General features: G+C 42.7%; 1 protein-coding gene across 10 annotated transcripts in view; it reads left to right on the forward strand.

Moving 5' to 3' along the window:
- Nucleotides 1-25,586, forward strand: part of PCDH15 (protocadherin related 15) — a 771,473-nt gene that overhangs the window by 87,535 nt on the left and 658,352 nt on the right. Inside the window, exon 1 of one of the 10 annotated variants that reach the window (XM_045024742.1) lies at nt 3,399-3,601. The exons of the other annotated variants lie outside the window; for them this stretch is intronic. The gene's annotated coding sequence lies outside the window, so the exon portion shown is untranslated. Of the gene's footprint in view, nt 1-3,398; nt 3,602-25,586 lie in introns of those variants that run through there. 10 annotated transcript variants of the gene reach the window in all.

Here is a 25,586-nt window from a genome sequence, read left to right on the forward strand (position 1 = left end):
ACTTCCTTGCACTTTGGATCAAACTTCTAGTATTGTCATGAATATAAGTAGAATAAGGAGGAGGACATTTCCAAAGTTATGTACATGAAGAGAAACATTATATTTGGGGAATATATTTTTAGATTTTACAATGGCCAGTAAACATCAAAATGCAGCTACTGGATGCACATGTTTTCTTGACTGAGCAAATGGAACAAGACATGACATTTGAAAATATTAGATGATCATTTTCATAGATGGACTTTGTATGAGGAAGTTAAGTTCCTTATTCAAGAAGTGAATTTCAATACACTCCCAAGAGACTGCAGTGAATTGGATATCCTGACTGAGCCATATCTCACCATACAATTATTGTTACATATAATGGAAGAAAACATTGCCATGAAAATCTCTATAATGACCATTGCTAAATAATCCAGAGGTCACTAGTCAAATGATTTATTATACTTGCAACCATTGATCAAAGGACATGCAGGGTTTGGAGGACAAGCAATGGCTTACTCCCTCCCTACTCCCTTCCTGAGAAGCTGCTGATCTGCTCACATGCACTGCAGAGATGAAGGCTGACCTCGTGAGGTGAAAATAAACATCCCTTCCACAGTTCCTCACAAAAAATGTTGGTAGTCATGCAGATTTTTCCAGGATTGGTCTGAGGGTAGGTCTATACTTACCTGCCGGGTCGACGCGCAGAATTCGACTTCTCGGAGTTCGAACTATCACGTCTCCTCTAGATGCGATATATCGAACTCCGAACGCGCTCCCGTTGACTCCGGAACTCCACCACCGCGAACGGCGGTGGCGGAGTCGACGGGGGAGCCGCGGACTTCGATCCCGCGGCGTCTGGACGGGTGACTAGTTCGAACTAGGGTACTTCGAGTTCAGCTACACTATTCGCGTAGCTGAACTTGCGTACCTTAGTTCGACACCCCCCCCCCCAGTGTAGACCAGGCCTGAAACATGTTAAAATATTAGAGATAAAGTTCACTGGTGTTATGAAGTTTTAAGTTTCAAAAAAAAATCTGTATTAAAAGCTCTTTAGCAAAAAATTAATCTGAAATAAATAAACTATCTGTGCTATCCCATTTTTTCAGGAGTTGTTTCTCAGTCTTCTGTATTCTTATCCGAAGACAGGGAATATATGGATGCAGCTTATAAAAGAATGAAGTGGAATTGTTCTGAGGAAAAACATAACAGTAAAAACATTATTATAATCTGTCAATCAATAGATTCCATCATAAATGTACACTGTTCCATAAAAAACACCTCACAGGCTCTCTCATTTACTGCCCAATGCATTGGATCCCCTTTCATTAGTTTGCTATCTTACAGAATATTGCATTCGGCAGAAAATACAGGCTCACTCTACAAAATGTAGATAAATATAGGCTCTAAAAATAATTTTAAAAGGTCACTTTAAAAATAAAAAGAATTAATCTTTCTGAAAATTAATCTAATTTGCTCAATTAATGATAGCAAATTAATTCAAGAAAATTCAAAACTGAATATGCCCAGCAAGTTCATCATTTCTGGTGGAATGATATACTTACATACACAGTGAGAGAGGAAACACACAAACAGGTGCTTGCCTTCGGGCTGTTTAGAAAATATGTAGTGTTTGGATGAGAAACCATGTCACCCCCCTGGGTTTGTTTGTGATTGGAGCGAGTCTGGAATCAGGAGGGATCTTTACCATCTATGCTGCTGTTTTAAAAAAAGCCACATCCGTATGTTTGTTTTACTGTTCAGTTTGCTGTTTTACAGTGTGTTTGTTGAGTTGTTTAAATTGTAAGCACTGCTGCTGTTAGGATGATATTCTGAGGTTCTTTGTAAAATCTACTGGAGATGAGACCTCTAAAGCCAGCACATGGGGTATCAAGGCCATTTACCTAGGTGGAGGCACCACATATTCTAAATTCTAGTACTGGACATCTCCATCCGAGGGGCCTATGTAAATCCATACCTCCTGCTGAAAGTCTGACAACTGCTGCTCAGAGGCAAGAGGGTGGATCCCTGTGAGGAGGGAATTAGCATGAACATGTAATAAAATGAACTTTTCCTATAGTGATATTGCAGTTTTGTTCAACAAATCACACCTGTTGTCTTTTAATTCAATGTTTATAACCAACAGAGTACTTCATGTATGTACAATAATTATCTCTGTGTATCCATACAGCAGTGTCACTAGCTTTAGTGTGGACAATTTTAGTGTTGCTCTGTTCTTGTATCTTTTTAAGTCTTATGTTTAGAAGTAAGAGAGTCCTCTCTTCTAAGGCTGCATAGTAGTGTCCCTGTTTAGGCCTGGTCTACACTAGGCATTTAGGTAGGTACAACTACGTCACTCAGGAGTGTGAAAAATCCAAATCTCTGAGAGATGCAGTTAAGCCAACCTAGGTTGATGGGAGAATTCTGCACTGACCTAGCTACCGCCTCTTGGGAAGATGGATTACCTATGCTGACAGTGGAATCCTTCCTATTAGCATAGGTAGCATCTTCACTAAAGCGCTGCAGCAGTAGACAAGCCCTGAGTCATGGTTTCTATGTCAACTAATACGTAAATTTTTTTTATGATAACTAGGAAAATAAAATAAAAATGGGCCAGATTTTGCAGCACACAGAAATGTGGAACGGAAGTTCAGCAAGAATGATATTCAACATGTGTAAAGGGGAAGAAATCTATTCTGTTGGGAGGCTTTTGTTCATTTTGTTTTTAATAATCTGTTGTTCAGTTTACTTTTGGATTAGTCACTCTATAATACCTTTAGGAAGCAAAGACTAAACCCAATAACATTACAGAGAAAAGAAAATTAAGGAAAATCATGAATATGCCTAAAAGCCAGTATCCATAGATCCAATCTCCAAAGTATGAGATTTTCCATTGACTGGCGTTTAAAATTTGATATAGAAGTATTTATTCAAAGAAGTGGTCAGTTTTGGTCAATATTCCATTACAATGCAAATCTTTCTAGATTTAAAATAAGTAAATCATAGAAACGGCTGAGTCTCCAAAGTGACACCTGAGTTCTTTATGGGTGAAATCAGTAGCTGAAAGCCCATGCTGTTGCACTGGTTTAATTCATAAGGTTATGTGTAAAAAGAAGCTGAAAATGCCTCAGAACTTTAAAAAAAAAAAAGTGGTAACAGACCACAAATCACAGTGATGATTGAACATAGTGATATTCTAAACAAAAAGAGCTCTCAATGATATTTTTAGCCATTTCACTCACTTTCCACTGACTCAATAGATTGATGTTTGGGGTTATTGTGTTTACTGGTTGGTTATTGTGCAGGTGGTTGTGAAGGAACTGTTGGGGCTGGTGACATCACCTGTGGTGATATCATTAAAGGGGATGAAGCCTCTGGGTTTTTGGTTTTTTTTTTGGTCAAGGTGACAATTGAAGAGTGGATCTCGAGAGAGAGAAATCTAGAAACTATGACAAGGCAGTCACAAGGAAAAGGGAGTCTGAAGGTCAGACAGAAGGTCTTGCCAGGCTTTATTGGAGAGGGAGACTAACTTAAGAAGGGTTAGTAGAGCTCTGAGAGGGAAACCTGAAGAGGCTGAAAAAAGCTCAACTTGGTGTCCCTAGTCACGGAAGCTCTGCACGTAAGTAATTCATGTTGAGCTCTGGAGGGAGACAGTCCTCAGAAAAAGTGAGAGACTCCCAAGGCCATCCCAGTAACCCAGCAGCAAGAGTTGGTGTTGAGAGCTGACATCAGATACTGACAGGTCACAACACAATACAAATGTATATTTGTAAATAATTAAGATGCTCAAGAAAGATTTACATAGGTAGGGTTAGATGAGCAGTTTCTATGTATAAAACTTCCAGTTTCATGTTAGGTTATATTTATTAGCATAATAAATAAGATTGCTTATTTTCACTAACTGTAATACTAAGCTTGCTACAGGCTACTAATTTATTTAGACACATTACTATGACTTTTTGGAGTAATGCTACATAATTACCACATGCAAGACTGTATTTTGTGGGTTCCTTGATGGTAAAAGGCTAAAAGACTTCTATGAATTTGTGTGGTGGCAAATGGGTGTGTGTTTGAGGTAATTGTGTATACTGGTTGTGTTGATTTATCTATAGGGGAGGTTGTGCTGGGAGATGTGTGTTAAATTGTGTGGGTGGCAAATGAGGGATGTGTGCTGTGGTGAGAGGCAATGTGTGCTGAGAGTGGTATCGTGCGTGGTTTATGTTCAGGGAGAGTTGTGTGGGTGGCAAATGGGAGGTGGGAGCTGTGGTGAGGGGTTGTGTGTTTGCATTTATGTAGGTGTGTGTTGATTTGTGTCTAGGCGGTTGCTGGGAAATTTGTGTTGATTTGTGCATGTGGCAGTTGGGCCAAGTAATCCAGCATCTGTGTAGTCTCCCTCCTACAACCGATAAAATTGTTGCATGCAAATTAGCTGTAGTGCAAAGGTAGTGATTGGTTGAGTTACCTCTGATATCACAATGTTTTAGGATTCTTAGCATGGCAAAGATGCATGTGTTACTGTGTAGTTTACACTTGTGTAGCTGTACACCTCACAGGCATAATTCGTAAAATCAGAATGAGCACTTAAAAGCTGGATAGTAAACAGACTGCAAATCTCATTGATAATTCAGCCTGGTGATATTATGAACAAAAAAAGCTCTTAACTATACTGGTAGCTGTTCCACTGCTTCCTACTGACTCTAAAGACATTTTTAGGCTTCAGAGTGACACACAGTGACATTCCTGGAATCATATAATGATGATAGTGTTTGGGATTTCTTTGTGGTATTGATGATAGTGTTTGGGATTTGTTTGTGGTATTTGTAGTACAGTTTTAATAATGATGAATAATACAGAATATTTTGGTTTCTCACTGCAAGCCCATCTGAAGTTGAGAATTTAGTGAAAGCACACTATCAACATTTGTTTCAGTGCTAAAAATAGAATTACATAGTAAATGGTACCAGTTCTCTGTGTCAGTCATTCTCACTTCTGCTGACTCTTTCAGTGTAGGATTTACAAGTGCACTGGGAACTTTAATAACTACAAATGGTCAGAACCTTTTTTCCACCTCATCTGAAGAAATATGTCACTTATAGGACCAGAGTTCCCCTAACAGTACTTTAGAACATTGGTTCAATGCTGACTTGGAAAGAAAACTGCCAGTAACTGAATTAACACCATCACTTCTTGCTGTACTTGGATTTTCCTTGTAGGTTTCTCATCCAAGTAATGATCAGGCCTGACAATTGTGAGCTTTAATGAGAGTGCTTGAGGGGTAGTGGCAATTGAATAGGCTATTATGTTTACAGTTCCGATGGGAAGAATAAAGAGCCACCTTTATTAAGTCCCTTGTCAAAATGCCCTAGTTTCTAAATTCCTAAAATAGCTAACTTTTTTTTTTACTTTTACCTGAAAAGAAAATTTATTTTTTACAAAAAAGCTTATTTATTATCACAATAAAAATGTTAATCTGGTCTATAAGTTGACATATAAATATCTCCTTTCTTTTTTTAATTGATATAGTTAGACTGTACTAGGCAGCTTTTTAAATTTCAGAAACATGACTGAGATACATTGAACTCTTTTTGACTAAATACTGCATCTCCATTCTATATATGCTATATTATTATACCAAAACAATTAAAAAATAAACATTCTAATTTATATTAAAAATCCATGCATCAGGGGGATTGGTACTTTTTAGATTGCTCCATCAGATTTTTATGGTCACATACATACCAAGTCACATGTCCAGAATCCACATCACAAAGCCACCATTTTAATTACAACTAATATCAACTAGTTCCCCTTTGACAGACTGAGTTGAGAGGTCAAATTGAAATAGCATAGAGAAGGAATTGGCTTTTCATCTGGGAAGATCTTGTTCTCCATCTCTGGGATGAAGTAAAGTTGAAATATACTAGTGGAGCACTGTAAGGAAGATTCCACTGACACTGATCTTACTGGGAATGTTCTGTGGTTGAATGAATAAAAAGAACTTCAGGATTTGCCATCAAACAGTTTTCACACTCTCTCTCTCTCTCTCTCTCTCTCTCTCTCAACTTGTGTGCATATTTTTGTAAACATGTGACATTTCCACCCTACAGGGGCGACCCTAGACTAACTGCCAGCAACTGGTGCCCTAGGCGAACCATGCAATCGGCGTCCCAAACCCCAAGGGTAGGAGCTGGGCAGTGCACACAGGTGGCATGGTGGCTCAGATTTAAGCCCCTCTAGTACTAGCCCCCTAGTTCCCTATCCTGGCCTCAAGTACCCTGTCAGTTAAAGGGGCAGATCACCTTGTTACACCAGTATTTTCAAAATCCCTATTAATGATCATCTAAACAAAATAATAAACTGAAAAAGAAAGTTTTGCTGTTTGGTCCAAAAAAATGTTCAAACATTGTTTAATTGAGACATGTGAACTCAGCCATTTAAAATGACAGCAACCAATTTGTTCTGTTTTGCTTGTTAAAAGTGCACCGAGTGTTGGGGAATTGGGGAATGTCCAAATAAATTTTGTCCTATTCTTGTTTAATTTAGGCCATTTTAGATATTTAATCCTCATTATCATAAAAGTATGAACAAGGCCCTTTTTTCTTGCTGTTCTAGTGCAACAGGTCATATTGTCCACTGTGGGCCTAAGCAATTAGTCTCTGCTCTCTGATAATGAGTAAAAACACGGACACAGACTCTAGGGATGAAATCCTGGCCCCATCGAAATCAGTAGTGGAACTCTTTGACAATGAGGCCAAGATTTCACTTAGACCGTACTTCACCAAGAGAGAGAGTTTGTGTTCTTACTAATAAGGTAGGTTTCTTTTTTGGGAGATGGCTACTTAGAGTTTCTCACCCACATCTTGTATTAAATATTATATATAATTATAGTACTTAACAAATGGTGTGGTTTTACACAAGTCTAATGACAAGTGAAACATTCCTTTCTTGGAGCAAAATTCAGTCTTTATTTCAGTGAAAGTGATTCTTAATGAGAGATATGTGCACCTATTAAATGATGGAATTTGCCCTTATTTATTTTTTTCAGTTACTAATTTTCAAACATCATGACTTATATGACAAATTTGCAAAATTTGTGATACAAAAAAAGTTCATGTTTATAAAATAAACCTTTTTTCCCCTTGTCTAATAATATCCCTGAACATCAATGACTCATCAGACAGTACCAGTGGTGGAATATTTTACTGCATCATATTTATTTGCATTCTTTGCGAAGTTTATGAGCATGACCAGCTTGTCCACAGATTATACAGATTTCACAGTATGTGAAACATAGAGTTTTAATGTTTATATAATCTCTGTTTTACTCCATCAGCTGAGGTTTGGAAATGTCTAAGAAATATCTGATATAGCAGGGATGAAAGGTGAAGTGTCTCCAAAATAAAACCCCCATCGTGCTCAGTAATGGGTAGGTATTTTATCTTAACCACGGATGAAAAGTTTGACTCTGTTATTTCAATAATTCTGCCTTTGTGTTGTCAGGTGGAATGGTAGATAACAGAACTCACAACTTGTTGCATCTGGCTCCCTCATGATTAAAGATCTTCTAAATGCAACAGAATCACTATAGGTATGGCCACTGGTGAGTCAGACTCATAAGAGCAGGCTATGAGTAGGATACAGTGTGCATCTCAACAGCAGCATGGAACCACTATGGAAAAACACAAATTTAATTCTTATTACATTCTATAGGTTTTCTCCCCTTAGATGTCATGACAAGCTGAGCAGGAACATGGGATCAGCCACTATGCAGATCCACAAACCTATGTCTCAGGTACAGGTTGTTTGTAGGACCCTTAAATGCCACTATGACTGCTGGCTGGACTGATACCTACAGAGAAGCTGCTTTCCCATTCAAGCCACTACGTTTCAGATCCTCCCTGCACAGTGCCCGAGTAAATGTGATTTGTGGGGAAGAGAGAGTCTTAAGTCCACTGTCAGTACACTATAAAGTAGAGTTTCCCAAACTTTTCTTATTGCATACCCCTTTCCAGATCAACCAGCTGCTCACGTACCCCTAGCCTTCTCATCACTGGTACTTTTTTAGTTCTTTATGCTACCTGTTTTAACCATCTGTCCATATTTCATTGTTACATACAGATATAGTTATAGTGTGACATATACAACCGGAAAAAATAAAAAGTTCTGAGCTCAGTTAGTCTGGACAGTTGCTGGGCAACTGAACCCATGCTGTACAGTGATTGGAGGTGAGGGCTTTGTATGTCCGCATCTCTGTGTATCTGTTCTCATTGGTATATCTTGAGGTAAATTAACTTACTGCATTTTATATGACAAATTCCCACAGTTTTAAAGCTTTGTCTGAATAGCCTATTATGAAAATGCAATACATAAAATAATTAATAAATAAAACCACCATTACACAATTTCTTCCACGTATCCTCTCTCAGATGGTTTTTTATACCCCAAGGGGTACATGTACAGTTTGGGAACCCCTGCTGTAAAGGACCTCAGTGATCTGTGAGCTTGAGCATGGCTAAGAATCCAAAGACTGTTGTCTTTCAAATTCTGCAACAGTCTCTCGGTGTTACTTACAAATCACTTAACCTTTTTGTGCCTCATAGTCCATCTGGAAAACTGGGATAGTAAAGAAAATTACATTATTTTTATTGTATTATATACAATAAAAATAATGTAATTTTCTTTACTATTTGTATGGTGGTACTGCCTAAAATGTGCTAATCCTTGTACAGATATACAATGGAGTTCCTGCCCCAAAGAATTTGAAAGAAGGTCCACAACTGTCAGGATTGTTATAAACCCATTGGACTCTGGCAGTTTTACAACAAAATCTGTGATAACCCCACCTAGTCCTTGGTTGAGGGAGGCCAAAGGGTTTACAGTGTGATGCCCTGGCACAAGTGCACATTTTACAGGAAGCAAGAAATGACTGTGTTGTAGAAGGCATTTGGGGCATTGTTGTTGTCCCCCCATGCTTGGGGGACCAGTGTAACATAGATGCATCCTTTCACAAACATAACTCTCTACTGAGTGTTGTGTGGCTCTTTGTTTAGTGTGGCTAACTCATCAGAAGGTATTTTGAAGCAGAGACAGAACAGATTAAAGAAAATAAGTCCTGTTATATGGCAGCTTTCAGGAAATTATGGGGTGTAAGTATATGAGATGATTCTGGGCTTGGCTCTTTTGATCAGTGTAATATTCTCCTTTCTGGAGAATATTAAATGGCAGCTTTGCCATTTCTAATTCTGGGATGGTAGGAGATAATGAAGTTGAACTGTGAAAAGAACAAGGCCCTGTGACAGGGTAGACTAGACCTGGAAGCTCCTGTTGGAGGCCTTAGGGCACTGCTACACCCATGCCAGGAAAGGAGCAGTGAAGCTAAGTCCTCTGAGCAGCCTGGAGAGACTGAGGAGGAAGCAGCCAATCAGGGAGAGACTGCAAAGGGCTAACCAATCAGAGATACTGCAGTAAGCAGCCAAACAGGGCCCAGGAGAGAGAGATAAAAATGGAACTGCAGAGCCAGAGACAATTCTTTGCTGGAGCCAGAGGAATGCAGATGGTGTTCCTGGCTGGGTAAAGGGAACTGTAGCACCATGAACTGTTCAGTGCTGGCTGGGACTGGAGGAGCAAGAAAGAGCACCTGGCTGGCTGCTGGGACTGAATGCAGAAGAGCCTTGAGGTAAAGGTGAAGCATTGGTGAAGGCGGGGTCTGCAGGTAAGTGGTCCAGGGAACTTAAAGCAGTTTAGTTAAAGGGACATAGCATTGTGTGGCTGCTATTCTTAGGGTCCCTGGGCTGGGACCAGGGGTAGTGGGTGGGCCAGGGTTACCCCCATAGGCCACTGGGGAAGTGGCTTACAATTGGACATTAATAAACCCCCAGAAGGGAGTCTGAACTGTTAAAAGGCCCAGCTAGAGAGCTGGGACCAGAAGGGCCCAGAGAGGGTGAAACCATTGCCTACAGGAAGGAAGCCCTAGCCTAGGGGTACAGTCTGATACCATGGCTGGGACTGTTAAAGACTTCAGACACACCCAACCAGAAGAGGCACTTGTGAGACATGGCTGCCACACCATTACAGGCCCACGGAAGTCACTGATTCAGTGCTGTAAACTTGCACAGGTATTCTAAATTTCTATGATCAATAAAAATCTGGATTGGATGCTGGGTTTCCTTGACGTAAAGATGCCATTCCTTGAAGGCTGTTTTGGTGGGGATTCATGTTCTGCAGGGGTGAGTTTCTGGGAGTAATAGGCACAGGGATGTAAAATCTGGTTGGCTTCCCCATTGCTTTGCAAGAATACCACTTTAATCGCCATACCAGAGGCACCTGCTTCTACAACAAAAGCTTGTATGGCATATGGATGAGCCAGGGTAGTAGCCAGTGCCACTGGAACAATTTTTATAGTGGGAGAGCTGAGAGCCATTGAACCAAACTGTAATCTCTGTATATAATGGAAGCCACTTTGAGGCAGGGGTGGGGCAGTTTCAGCACCTGTGGTAGAAACAGTGGTTAAGGCTAGCTTTAATTGCCCAAAAGCTATTTGGGTTTCAGGAGGGTAATGGAACTAAACATTCTTGCATGGTATGTCCATGACAGGTGTGATCTACTTTGAGAAATGTGAGATGAAACAACATGAAAAGCCTAGAAAACTTTTCAGGTCATGGACATTTCAAGGTGTAGCCCAGTCACAAATAGCCTGGACCTTGAGCGGATCCATCTTAATTTGCTTAGGAGACAGCTAAACCCAGGACCTCTATAGTCGTTTGATCAAAAGCACATTTTTCTAGTTTAGCATAAAGGCCATGTTGTGACACAGTATCTCTGGGACCATCTTTATGTGGAAATTATGCTGCTCTGAGCATATCATCAAGATAGACTACAATTATTTGTCTAATATACCTGTCATAGGTTTATTCCCCAATTTGAACTTTAGCGTTCACAAGATGGGGACCTGCATGGACTCCTCTAAACTAAAATCCTAGTTTAGATCTGGTTCTTGCTGCCACCAGTCAAGTTTTAAGTGTCTGACACACTCCCTGTTCCCCCAAAACTCTCCCTGGGGAACACAGATTCAAACTTGAATCTCAACACAAAGGGAAACAACCCATTTCCCCCCTCCCCTCTCCTAGTGCTTAGGAGAGATACCTGGATTCAAATTCTTTGAATCAAAACAAAGAGGGATTCACTTTTCCCCCATCCCTTTCCCCTGAAAATCCAAACAAGGAAGAAATCAATCAAGTTCTAAAAAGAAAAGATTTTATTAGAAAGAAAGAAAGAAAGTACCCTATCTCTGTAATACCAGGATGGAAAAATACAGGGTCTAACTTATAAACCTGGAGAGGCTCTCCCCCCAACCCCTCCTTTCTCAGAATAATCAAAGTAACAGCAAACAGAAATAAAGATATTTCTTCAGCAAACACACAATTGCAAATGTAGAAATCAAATTATAAGACTAGTCTGCCTTTCTAATACTCACTAGACTGAATAGAAGAAAATACTTCAGGAAACTTGGAGAACTTGAAGAATATGTCTGGCCTCTCTTAGATCCAAAAAGAGAACAAAGACCCAACAAGGAACACAGAGATTTGAAATTATCTTGTCCCCTGATTGGTCCTCTGGTCAGGTGTTCATCAGGTTACTGAGCTTGTTAACCCTTAACTATCTGTTATGACAATACCATATAACACATCATTGAGGAAATGTTGGAAAGTGGCCACGACATTCATTAGGCCAAATGTCATTACTGAATACATGAAGTGGCCATAATAAGTCCTAAACTCCATTTTCCATTTATCACCCATTCTAATAGGCACAGATAATGTGGATGATGCCTGCAGTGTTGTATTCTCAATGTGCAGGTGTCTCTCCTGCTTCCACAACAGTTGGTTCTCAGCAGTCAATTATGCAATTTGAGCCTGCAGTGCTTGGTTGTCCATCTGGAGGCAGGCAGCCCACTTGGGCAAACCTGGTTCTTCTCAGAGCTGAGGTTAACTGATTGGCTTCATCCTTGTTCCTTTCCGGGGCCACATCTGTAGTCACTGGTCTTCACAAACAGTTGGGGCCGAGATATAGGTGGTCAGGTCTAGTGGTTGAGGCAAGAGTTGGGATTTGTGCCAAGGGTCAGAGCTGGAATCAGAGTCAGGAGCTGAGCCAGAGGTTGGAATCAGAGTTGGAGATCAGGGGCAAGAATCAGTACCAAGGTATGAAGGCTGGAACCAGGAGCAGGTCAGGAAAGCAGGAACCAGGAGCAAGGCAGGGAACCAGAACTCAGGCATCAGGAAGAAGGCAGGGTTCAATGTAGCAGCCAGGTAGAGCCCAATTTGGTTGACAACTTCCTTGGCCTCTCTTGTGTTTTAAACAGGAATCCCTGACCAATCAGAGGTCCTGGTATGCCTCCAATTAGGGTCCAGGGGAGGCTGCCCTGATGTAGCTTCAGGTTTCATGTTCTCATCACTTGGTCGGCTAGTAATGAGCTGCTGGGAGGGAACAGGGAGGTGACAATCAACTAGGAACTCCGCAGACCCATGCTCAAGACCCGTGGGGTCCTGAAGCTCATGGTTTCTAGCTACAATGGTAAAGCTGTTACAAGAGAAATGGCTTATACAAATAGGTCACATAAGACAGAAATTGATTCACTTATGTTAGACATCAGATTAAAATAGCAGGAAGTAATTGCATGTGATGCATCCTGTTAAATCAGGGCACTTAAAATGATGTTGCACTTAAGGAGGTGAACAAATGGGATTTCTTTCCACAAATAGAGGCTCAACAGGTACTTAACCACGTATCTAACTTTAAGCATTTAACATTGGCTCCAGCAGGACTACTTACATGCTTTATAGTTTGGCATAGGGTAAAGAACATTCTTGAATCAAGACCAAAGTAGGTACCTTCCCTATTAGAATAGGGCTGTCAAGTGATTAAAAAAATTAATCGTGATTAATCGCACTGTTAATAATAAAATGCAATTTATTTAAATATTTTGGATGTTTTCTTAAAATATATCTATTTCAATCACAACACAGAATACAAAGTGTACAGTGCTCACTCTAGATTTATTTGATTACACATATTTTCACTGTAAAAAAGAATAGTGTTTTTCAACTCACCTAATACATGAAAATTTAACTTACAAATGTAGAATTATGTACAAAAAGTAACTGCATTCAAAAATAAAACAATGTAAAACTTTTGAGCCTACAAGTCTACCCAGTTGTAATTTTTGTTCTGCCAGTCGCTCAGAGAAACAAGTTTGTTTACATTTGCAGGAGATGCTGCTGCCTGATTCTTGTTTACAATGTCACCTGAAAGTGAGAACAGGCATTCGCATGGCATTGTTGTAGCCAACGTCGCAAGATATTTATGTGCCAGATGTGCTAAAGATTCATATGTCCTTTCATGCTTCAGCCGCCATTCCAGAAGACATTGGATATTGTTTGGGCTTTGTGGGTCCCAAACATGGGTCTGTGGGGTTTCCAGTTGACTTTCACCTCCCGGCTAATGAAAGATTTAATCTTTATTTTTATGAATACAGGAATATCGTCCAAGATATGTATTAATCCAATTCTAACATTAAGAATTTCAATGTACAAGAATTTTGATATAAAAAATCAGAGCTATCCTAGCATATGTTTGGGCAGTTTTGGAGAAAAATATGAAGAACCTCCCAGATGGTTCCTGATATTTTTATCCCATTTTTCAATACATTCAATATTGTCACAATCACATAGTACCTTCCCCCTCTTCTTCGACCCACAGCCCTCAAACATCTGTTAATATATAGCATTTATTTCATCAGCTTCCCTGTATTTACATTTAATATCATTACCAACTGTAACATATAACCTTAAACCATATATTTCAAACATTCTATTTTTCATTTTAGTTCATAATGTATTTTCTGGTATACTTAATATCTGCAAAGTTTCCTAGCATTAACTCCTGTCCCATTATTTGTTTAAAGCTATTACTTAACAATATTCCTAATAAACGTAACATACAAATCGTTCTGATGACTTTTGCCGCTTAAGCTCTATTTTCCTAATCAAGTATAACAATTGTGCTTTGTTACATTCCAAAGTCATTCTAATTTCCCTTTTTGATACTTATAGAGCCCTTGATTAAATTGTATGCAACTTGAATATTATTAGTCCCCACTTCGTCTTGGTCTCCTGTGCTTGGTTTCAGGATTGAGTTCAGGAACCCTTATGCTTTTCTTGGTGTATAAAAAGTGTGAGTTTGACCCACCTAATATTCTTTCAGGATGCTGAGGTAAAACATGCAAATCAAAACTCTTTCCTATGGAGCTGTTTGTGAACGTCTGTAAATTCATTTCTTTTCCTCCAGGCATCCATATAATAGTTTTGATAGAAAGAGACTCAGTTGCCCTCCACGCCTCTCTCTTTCAACTTCCTGGCAGGGTCAAGAATCAAGACCTGGTCCCTGCCATACTATGACAGGATATGGTGTAGTCAAATTTCTGTTATGCGCTGGTATCCCCCATTCGACTGCACCCTTTCAAAGTTAATTTTATCTGATTTGACCAACAGATTCAAAGCTTTTGAAATCCATGCTTCAAAGTATTTTATAGGGTATTTTCTATTGGTCCCCTCTGGCAGCCCTAGAATCTTAATATTTTTTCCATGACCCCTATTTTCCAAGTCTTCCACTTTTTCAGTCAGTGCTTTGAGTTGAGACTCCGGAACCATGTCTTTCCTCCCAACCCTGCATGTCCTCCTTAGTACTGGCAATCCTAGAGTCCATGTCTGTAATGGCTACTACTAGTTTGTTTATTTGACTATTCCTTGTGTCCATTTTGTCCTTTATTTTGTTTTCAAACTTGATAAAATGGGTTTCCAGCACCACAGTTAAACCTGTGTCTTCTGACTCCAGCCCATTGGTTTGCATATTATCTTATTTTCTTTCCCTCCTCTTTCCCCCTGTGTGTTTTTTTCATCCAGAGTTGCCAAACGCTGCCCACATTTCTGGAATGGACATATTAACTGTGAGGCCACTTGCTGTTACCCCTCTGTCCTGGCCACTGTATTCTGGCACAGCCACGGCCCTGTGACCATCCAAGGGAGTAGATGGCAATTCCAGTCACCCCACTTTTCATATTTCTGAGAGAACAGTGTACCTCCTGCTGCTACTGTACCACTGAGTTTGGGGGGAAGGGAAGAAGATGATATAGCAACTCCTTGCAGTCCTCTGGGGGCAGTAAGGATGGGCCACCTCTTCATTTATCCTTTTTTGTCTTCCCAGAAAATAAAGAGAACTTGTCTCCTGCTACCACTTTTCCAGGGAATTTAGGGAAGGAGGGAGGCATGTGGGGGTGAAGCCACAGCCTTTCACCGTGTGTGTCCCAGCAGGGAGGCAGATGGACCTCTCATTCACCTCCAGCAATGCTGACAGTCTTGCTCCAATAGGTGGCATGGAGGAAAGCCTGTCTGCTCTAATCTTCTCTGCTCTGCCCCTTCTGCTCTAGTCTCACCTTTCCCCTGCTCTCCTGGACTTAATGAAAGATGTAGGGCCTTACATGAGGGCTCTGCTGAAAAAGTTCCTGAAAACTAAGAAAGGGGTAAGTGGGAGCAACCTGAGTCTGCTCACTCACTGCACCATGACAGTCACGTGACTCCCCTGTCTCTAGACTGTTAGCGAACTCTTTGCAAGTATTCCTTTCCACATCTGATATTCCAAATTTAATATTTGAGTTCTGGGATTGATGACATTATATTGTTCAGCATCCCTTCTTTTCTATCACTGTCCTCATCTCAGCATATGAGAATTTTGTAAAGCAAAGTTCCTGACCATGTGTAGTCAAAGATCACAGGGCTGTTTCACAAAAAGAAGGGTATCACTGCTAATCAAATTCAAATTTGGTATTACCTACTACTTTCTTAAACTCCCTCTGTGATGTCAGTTTCCATTCCCAAAGACTGGTAAACCATTGCTGTTTCATCTCAGAAATGGCTGCATATATGTTTTAATTGGGGTGTCCTGAAGCTAACTTAATATTTATTAAATATGTTGTTGTCCTCGGTGATGTATAAGTGCAAAATATAGTTCTTTTAATTACATCATGTATTTGCTTGTTACCAGAGCTGTAATCATTAAGACCTTTTTTGATAGCCGGTCATTTATTTTTGCTCCCAATAAGTTTTTCTATTGATTACTATCTGTCTGCAATGTACATACAGTAATAAATGTGATTTATTTGTTGCCTTTAAACTTAGATCAAATACAAAAACAGGGCTCAAATCAGTACTTTTTAAAGCCACAATCTCTTTCCCTGTTAGAAGCAGCTGAGTGTGTATTTTTAAAGTAAAGCTTGATATGGTTTTGATTATTATACTATGTTTTAGGAAAGTCATTGGCTTTACAAATTACACATTGTACTGTTACTGCCATGTATTTTCCTGACTGTCTAATGGTGGAGAAATTAATCAATTGACCATGACTGCATTTCAGCTCATGAATGATGCATAATTGCATAACTTTTTATAAATGTTTTTTTAAGACAATAAAGGTAGAAACAAAATAGAGATTAGCTACAAGGATGAAGTACACCTCTACCCCGGTATAATCTGACCCGATATAACACAAATTTGGATATAACACAGTAAAGCAGTGCTCCAGGAGGGCTCCAGCACTCCGGCAGATCAAAGCAAGTTCAATATAATGCAGTTTCACCTATAACACTGTAAGATTTTTTTTGGCTCCCGAGGACAGCGTTATATCGGGGTAGAGGTGTAATGACAAGTTTCATCTGAACAAAGGATGGTAGAAATTTAATGTATGAAATCTCCTATTGCCTTATGTCACCCCTGTGCTAGGGGAATTTAGGGTTACATTTAGGGCCAATTTTGAGGCTTTTTCAAAGTGTGAGTTGCCTTCGTAGAAAAACATTATAGTACTGCTGTTTCTCTTCATGTAAAATTTTGTATCCTTTAAAAGTCATTCATTTCTCTGTAGGTCAACATCACTAGCAAGTTAAATACAATATAGTTTAGAAAACTATATAAAAGTAAACAGATTACCAGTCTGTGGCCATCCAAAATGTATGCTGATAAATCCTTTATACATCATGGCACCCTGTCATATATTATGATATTTTTATTTACCAGGAACAACTGTAGGCAATTTTAGTGGTATTTTCAATGCATTATTAGTTTTAATTTCTGTCGTCTTGATATTTGAACATATAACTTATAGTTCATATAACTTTTAAAAAGCTCTCCAATATTTCTGAAATATGTTTCCTCCACAATATGTGGCATGTACAGAATGCATGATGGTGTATTATGATATACACATTTTATTGCAATGAGCATATAATTATATTCACACTTTCTCTCCTTTAATAGTAGATCATATTGATTTAAAAAACAAAATGTGCACACTTCTTTGTAAATAACTTCCTGTCCTCCAGTAATATTGCAAAAGAGATATATATGAGTGCTGTGCAAATTAGTGAAAAGCATCATATGATTTTTTCACTTTTTTTAAAGCAATTTTGCTTGTACAGTGTCATAGGTCTCACCCCCACTTAGAGCTGTTGGGTTCCAATGTGGGGACCTGCACTGGTTTCCCTCTAAACTAAAATCCTAGTTTAGATCTAGTAAAAGCTGCCACCACTCAATCAGATATGTGGATTGAGACACAGTCCTTCCCCAAAATCCTAGGGGATTCCAAGAGCCCCAAATCCATGGAGTTCTTACACCCAGGAGAAATAAACCATTCCCCCCTGCTTCCTCCCCCCTCCCTTTTCCTAGGAGAGACACCGGGATTTAACTACAGAGGGATACCTCCCCCTCCCCTTTCCTTGAGATCCACCCAAAGAAAGATCAACCAAGTCCTTAATAGAAAATAATTTATTAAAGAATAAAAAGAAAAGTCACTGTCTCTGTAACCAAATTGGAACAATATACAGGGTCTAAACTTATCAATCTCTGGAGAGAATTCCCCCTCCTTTCTTTCTCAGTAAAAGCAATCACAGTACAGACTTAAAGAAATTCTATAGCAAAACACAGAGTTGCAAATACAGAAATAAAAGTATAAGAATACTAGTTCCTTGCTAATACTCACTAGCTTGAATAAAAGAATTTGTTGCAGAAACCTGGGAGGACTTGATTAAGATGTCTGGACTTTCTTAATTCCCAAGAGAGACTCTCTAAGAAAACAAAGAACAAGAAAAAAAAAACCTCCACAGGGTTTGAAAATATCTTGTCCCTGATTGGTCCTCTGGTCAGGTGTCCACAGGTACTGCTTGTTAACCCTTTACAGGTAGACAAAAACCTTAACCCTTAACTAACTGTTTATGACATACAGTATATAGCTAAAGTAGCTGAAAATAGCAAGTCTGTTGCCACCATTAAGATTTCTGCCTCTACATTTGCCTCAGGTTCTTTGGGAGTTACCAGAACTAGGCAATATGACATGTTATTCTGGGCTTCCTCTTTACTAACATCAGTGAGACATAAATGTGATTCATTTTGGTTTGTTAGTGTTTTATGTAACTGTTTACCTCAGTTGACAGTTCCTCATGAAGCCTAAACAATTTAGCTGCAAAGATGGTTTTGCACTCTGATGGTCAGGTATGGTGTCTGATGTGGCATTTCTGAAAATCAGTGAGGCTGAAGGCTTTGAGTTCCTATTGCTATAGAAGACCAACACCTAGATTGACACAGTAACTACTGTCATAGTTCAGGGCAACTGCACCTTTATTTCCCCTCAGTGGTCCAGCAACAGTGGCCACTCAGGCTTCCTGCTCCCCAGCCAGACCTGCATCTGACTCTCTTCTGACCAGGGTATGTCCAGCCTGCACAGTTTCCCTGCCTTTACTGTATACTGACCAGTAGTGTTGCCAACTTTCTAATCGCACAAAACCGAACACCTTTGCCCCACCCCTTCTCCAAGGAACCAGGCCCGCTCACTCCATCCCCCCTCCCTGTGTTGCTTGCTCTCCCCCACTCTCACTCACTTTCACCTGGCTGGGGCAGGCAGTTAGTGTGCAGGAGGGGGTGAGGGCTCTGGCTGAAGGTGCAGGCTCTGGCGTGGGGCCATAAATGAGGGGTTCAGAGTGCAGGAGGGGATTCTGGGCTGGGGCAGGGGGTGGGGCTGGGGATCAGGGGTTCTGGGTGGGGGTTCTGACCTGGGGCAGGGGGTTGAGGTGTGGGAGGGGGTGAGGGGTGAGACTCTGTGAGGGAGTTATGATGCAGGAAGAGGTTCTGACCTGGGGCAGGAGGTTGGGGTGTGGGAGGGGGGTCAGGGTGCAGTCTCTAGCCAGGCGGTGCTTACCTCAGGGGCCTCCAGAAAGTGTCTGGCTCATAGGCAGAGGGGCCAGGAGGCTCTGCGCACAGATGCCCCCGCCCGCAGGTGCTGCCACCGCGGCTCTCAATGGCTGTGGTTCCCAGCCAATGGGAGCTGTAGAGCCACTGCTTCGGATGGGGACAGCATGCGGAGCCCCCATGGCTACCCCTTCACCTAGGAGCCAGACATGCGGGCTGCTTCCTGGAGCCACGCAGAGCCTGGGCAGACAGGAAGCCTGCCTTAGCCCTGCTGCACCGCCAATTGGACTTTTATTGGCTCAGTGCTGACCAGAGCTGCCAGGGTCCCTTTTCGACCAGGTGTTCCAGTCGAAAACCAGATGCCTGGCAACCCTACTGACCAGTTAAGACAGCCTGCCTAAAAAGACCTGCTTGCTTTCTCTTCAGAGACTAACAGAATGATTGCTAGAGATATAAATTCCCTCATGGTTCTTTTTAAGCAAGAGTACTTTATTCTTAAAGTAAAGTACAAAGAACTTATGAAAAACAACCTACACACATGCTAAAAAGCTTACTGGATATCACCTCACCATAGGGGTTTCTTTGCAATTACAAGTCCATCAGCTTTCATCTGAACCAGCACACAGTCTTAGTAGGCCTCATAGGCAAAGTCCTTGCAATCCTCCCCTAAGGATTGGGGCCCACTGTGGACCAGAGGTCCTGTCTGTTTTCTGGATCAGGAAGGAGTAAGTTTAAGAATAAGGCTTTTATTCAAAAGTCTTTTTTGGTCCTTTGGTCTAACTAGTGTATGCCTATTTCCCCAGGGGGATGGCTTCAAAAGGCTCATAATTGAGGAAGTTCATTAGCAGCCTTCCTCCCACTAGAGCAGGTACATACCGTATTGTTCCGAGTATAGGCCGCTCCTGATTATAAGCCGCACCCTTAAAGTTTGGTGCTATTTTAAAAAAATTAAATTTTTAACTTTTTTTAACTTAAAGAAAATATACACATTAGTAGAACAGTAAAACAGTATTTTATTTAATGAATAGGAAGACATGTACCAGTATTTTTAACACTTTTAACACTTTTGGTAGTCCTGCTTTTGACGGCATATGTTATATACTCAGAAATATTGAAAACTATTTTGTAGTTACACTGTAAATAAAGAAGGGAAAAGGAATGGACAACAAGGAGACTGATGGGAACAGTTCTCACCCTCTCCCCTGCACAACAATCAACAACATTAGCAAATGTTCTTAGGGTTAGGAATCATGGCCCCCCCCCGAACTCCTGCCCCATCCAACCCCCCGCGTTCCTTGACACCTCCTCCCACCCCAGGGACCCCTGCCCCATCCAACCACCCCTTCTCTCTGTCCCCTGACAGCCCCTGGAACTCCCCTGCCCTCTCTCCAACACCCCCTCCCTGCCCCGTTACTGCGGTGCCTGGATGTGGCTGGCGGCACTACAGTCCGGCCGCGGCTGGAGCCAGGAGCCCCGGGATGCGGGGCCGGAGCCGGGCGGCGGGGGACGCGGGGATGGGGACGGGCGATGCGGCGCCGGGCGGGGGGGACGCGCAGCCGGGGCCGGGCGACGCGCGAGGCCAGGCAGGGCTGCCCAGAGAATTCCGGGGGCCTGGGGTCTTTGGCGGGGGGGGTCCCTTCCATTCTGGGACCTGCCGCCGAAGTGTCCCGAAGACCCGCCGCGGGGCGCCCCCACCGCTGAATTACCGCCAAAGCGGGACCCGCCGCTGAAGTGCAGCCCGGTCTTCGGCGGTAATTCGGTGGCGGGAGGCCCCGCCACGGGTCTTCGGGGCACTTCGGCGGCGGGTCCTGGAACGGAAGGGCCCCCCGCTGCCGAACTACCGCCGAAGACTGGGCTGCACTTCAGCAGCGGGTCCCGCTTGGGCGGTAACTCGCCAGTGGGGGGTCCTTCCGCCCCTGAGCGGAAGGACCCTCCCCCGCAGGCAAAGACCAGGAGCAGAAGAAGCTCCTGCGCCCGGCCCCGCAAGAGTTTTCCGGGCCCCTGGGAGCGAGTGAAGGACACCGCTCCGGAGGCCCCGAAAAACTCTCGTGGGGCCGGGGGCAAATTGCTCCCTTTGCCCCCCCCTCTGGGCGGCCCTGAGGCCGGGGCCGGCGGAGGCGGGTACACGGGGCTGGAGCCGGGCGGCGGGGGAGGCGGGGACGCGGACGGGGTGGAGCCGGGCGGCAGGGGAGGCGGGGACGTGGCCGGCGGAGGCAGGTTCGCGGGCCTGGGGCCAGAGTGGGGTGGGGACGCGGCCGGGGCCGGAGCCGGGCGGCGCGAGGCCAGGGCCGGCGGAGGCGGGTATGCGGGGCCGGGGCCGGGCGGCGGGGGAGCGGCTGGGGTCGGAGCCCGGCGGCGGGGGAGGCAGGGACACGGCTGGGGCAGCCCAGAGCCCTCTGAGTCCTGGCCACGGCTGGGATTTAAAGGGCTCTGGGCTCCCCGCCGCGGGGGGCAGCCCAGAGCCCTCTGATTCCCAGCCACGGCTGGGATTTAAAGGGCTCTGGGCTCTCCGCCGCGGCGGGCAGCCCAGAGCCCTCTGATTCCCGGCCGCGGCTGGGATTTAAAGGGCTCTGGGCTCCGCACCGCGGCGGGCAGCCCAGAGCCCTCTGATTCCCCGCCGCGGCTGGGATTTAAAGGGCTCTGGGCTCCCCGCCGCGGCGGGCAGCCCAGAGCGCTCTGATTCCCGGCCGCGGCTGGGATTTAAAGCGCTCTGGGCTCCCCGCCGCGGCGGGCAGCCCAGAGCGCTCTGATTCCCCGCCGCGGCTGGGATTTAAAGGGCTCTGGGCTCCCCGCCACGGCAGGCAGCCCAGAGCCCTCTGATTCCCGGCCGCGGCTGGGATTGAAAGCGCTCTGGGCTCCCCGCCGTGGCGGGCAGCCCAGAGCGCTCTGATTCCCTGCCGCGGCTGGGATTTAAAGGGCTCTGGGCTCCCCGCCGCGGGGGGCAGCCCAGAGCCCTCTGATTCCCAGCCGCTGCTGGGATTTAAAGCGCTCTGGGCTCTCCGCCGTGTCGGGCAGCCCAGAGCCCTCTGATTCCCGGCCGCGGCTGGGATTTAAAGGGCTCTGGGCTCCCCGCCGCGGCGGGCAGCCCAGAGCGCTCTGATTCCCGGCCGCGGCTGGGATTTAAAGCGCTCTGGGCTCCCCGCCGGGGCGGGCAGCCCAGAGCACTCTGATTCCTGGCCGCGGCTGGGATTGAAAGCGCTCTGGGCTCCCCGCCGTGGCGGGCAGCCCAGAGCGCTCTGATTCCCAGCTGCGGCTGGGATTTGAAGTATTTTTATTGTTGTTTTTTTTCAAGATCCCGATTATAGGCCACACCCCTAATTTAAAGACTTAAATTAGGGGAAAAAAGTGCGGCCTATACTCGGGACAATACGGTATAATATAATTTCGTATGTGTTGCGATGGCATTTTAAATTCAATGTACCCCAAAGGTATTAATCCTAATTCAGTAAGCTTTATCTTAATTCTATAAAGTTTGTTCAGGATATCACAGAATGTTGGTCACAACAATTAGTAGTAGTAATACTCTTACAACATCCACAGTGTAGTCAGTGCTTTATCACTAGGCTTGGAAGGGTTAGATTTTTATCAGTAAATGTTAGTAAACATCAATTTCAGCGTACACACACAAACCAATGAAAAAAAAATTCCATTGGTGATAATTGAAATTTCCAGGTAGGCAAGGTAAGAAAAATGATGCTTGAGAACTTACTCAAGTTTGATTTAAGGATATTTCAATTTTGATGTGATGAAAGTTTGTATTTTAACAGTTATAAAGCTTTAATTTTTTGAATTGGTCTCTACTATCATTAAATAATTATTGTTTGACATGTCCCCCATAATTTCCCACAGCCGTGAACATTTAAATTGATAAAAAATGGACAAAATGCTTTTAAAAAATCAATATTTCTCAAAATTATATATTTAAAAATAGTATTTTGCTAAGCCTGTTTATAGCAATGTAAACCCATAGGCCAAAATTTTCAAATGTCATTGGCTTCTAAATCCATATTTAGGATCCTAAGTACGGTACTTTCAGAGGTGTTAAGCATGTGTTACTGCCAGAGACAGCCAAGCCATTTTATTTAGGACCTTAACATTAGGCACCAATATTTGAAAATATTTTCTCTCTCGCGCGCTCTCTCTCTCTCTCTCGTTAGAGATGAATAGACAGATACATACAGTGATCTAGATAGTACTTTTACTGTGCTGCATTTCATTGGCTTTACTGTATAGTTGTGGCACGTTAGTTCTTGTCAAAGTTAGACTCAGGACTCACAGTTTGTCAGACCACTCTGTTTTATTAGCACAGCACTCTGCTAATAACACCCAGATAATGTGAGCCCCATGCAAGACACAAACTATCTTATTTATACAGATAAAAGGGCGAGAACTTGACAAGATAACAAAGTAAGCAGAATCTGATACGTTTACCTGGGCTAGACATGCATATCTTATTTCCTTACTAATTATGACCGATCTTCTGTTAATGTTTCGCCATTAGCAGCATTGTTATGCCTAATGTTTCTTTTCCTGGCACCTGTATTTCAACATTTCTTATTTCTGCGTAAAGGTACATACAACATTTCTTTAATCCATTTTTATTTTTACAATATAATTCATTCTACTTTCACATTCTGAAAGTCCTGGATACTATCATCTGATGATCTGGTTTGCCAGGAATGTAAACATTTTTGGAAGCTATTTCTAAACACACTTCAAATAGAAGAATCTATCATTATATACAGAATATTCTGGTCAGAGGCTTTATATTGAATTCTGTGGTGCTTCCCTTTTGTAATCCATTTTAAAGGCTCATACTCAGGCCTTGGCTACACTTGAGAGTTACAGCGCTGTTGGTGGCTTTATAGCGCTGTAACTCACTCCCCATCCACACTGGCAAGGCACATACACTGCTGTATCTCTGTGGCTACAGCGCTGCTTGTACTCCACCTCCCCGAGAGGAATAAAGAATATAGTGCTGCTGCTGCAGTGCTGGGGTGCCAGTGTAAACAGGGAATAATCTTAGTACGCTGTAACTGACCTCCGGAAGCTTCCCATAATCCTTTTAAGTGAAGGTCCCGCTTTTTGTTTTGTTGTGAACTCCGGGCTCCGGAGCTGCTTATCAAAAAACAAACACAGCTACTGTTTGCTGTGAATGAGCAGAGGCAGGGGGGCTCCCTTTGGAACGCCCACAGCTAGTGTTTGCTTGAGGGAGGGTGGGGGGTCCCTTTTGGCAGCGGCTGCTTATCTGGTCTGTGAGGAAAAAAACAGCTGCTGTTTGCTTTCAGTGAGTGAGAGAGGGGTGGGGGAGGGGGTCGGAACGTGCAAGGCAGCTGCTGACACAGTGTTGGCTCCAAAAATCCACTCTCTCTCTCCCCCACGCTCCCTGTCACACTCCACCCCACCCCACCCCCCTCTTTTGAAAAGCACGTTGCAGCCACTTGAACGCTGGGATAGCTGCCCATAATGCACCGCTCCCAATGCTGCTGCAGATGCTGCAAATGTGGCCACAACAGTGCGCTGGTAGCTGTCAGTGTGGACAGACTGCAGTGCTTTCCCTACTCAGCTGTACGAAGACAGGTTTAACTCCCAGCGCTGTACAGCTGCAAGTGTAGCCATACCCTTTAGGTAGAAATTATTGTTCTTTGAACTTGGCAACAATGCAAGGCTTACTAAGCATATATAATTGTAATTTAAGTGGAAAATATGAGAAAGGACTTAGACAAAAGCCAGTATTGAGAAATTAGTTTGTTTGCATACAGTACACACAGACTGTTGTAACTGCTGTGTCATTTGGTAAGATTTTCTGTTTGTATGAGAGGGATGTCCTTAAATTGGCCACATGTGTATATACAGTTGCTGAGCTGTGTATTCCATTGCATATGATTTTCCAAGAAGGTAGCTCTTTTTCCTAAATATTAAATACATTTTTCAGGGAAAGAAAAAAACTAGTTTTTTTTTATACAATCTTTAGGCAGAAATATAATATGATCAAATGATTTTTATAATAAATGCAGCTACTGCAGGAGTGTATTCTCTAGATGTTAATAGCCTTAAATTTCTTCCAGTAGCAGACATTAATCAGTCAGGGATGGGTTATTTTATGTTCTTTAATGGCCTTTCTTGATAGATGGAAATTTTGTTTACAGATTATTCTTCATTGAACTGACACACACTGCTAGCTATGATTCTTAAGAGATGCTTTCAAAATACAAATTGTGCTGGTAAGAAATCTATTCACTGTTAAATTAAATTAGAAGGCAACATTCATTGCTAGGCATAGGTAATAGAGCAGTATGCTAAGAATACCCTTTCATGTGT

The sequence above is a fragment of the Mauremys mutica genome, chromosome 7, assembly GCF_020497125.1.
Source record: "Mauremys mutica isolate MM-2020 ecotype Southern chromosome 7, ASM2049712v1, whole genome shotgun sequence".
Classification (NCBI taxonomy): Eukaryota; Metazoa; Chordata; order Testudines; family Geoemydidae; genus Mauremys; species Mauremys mutica.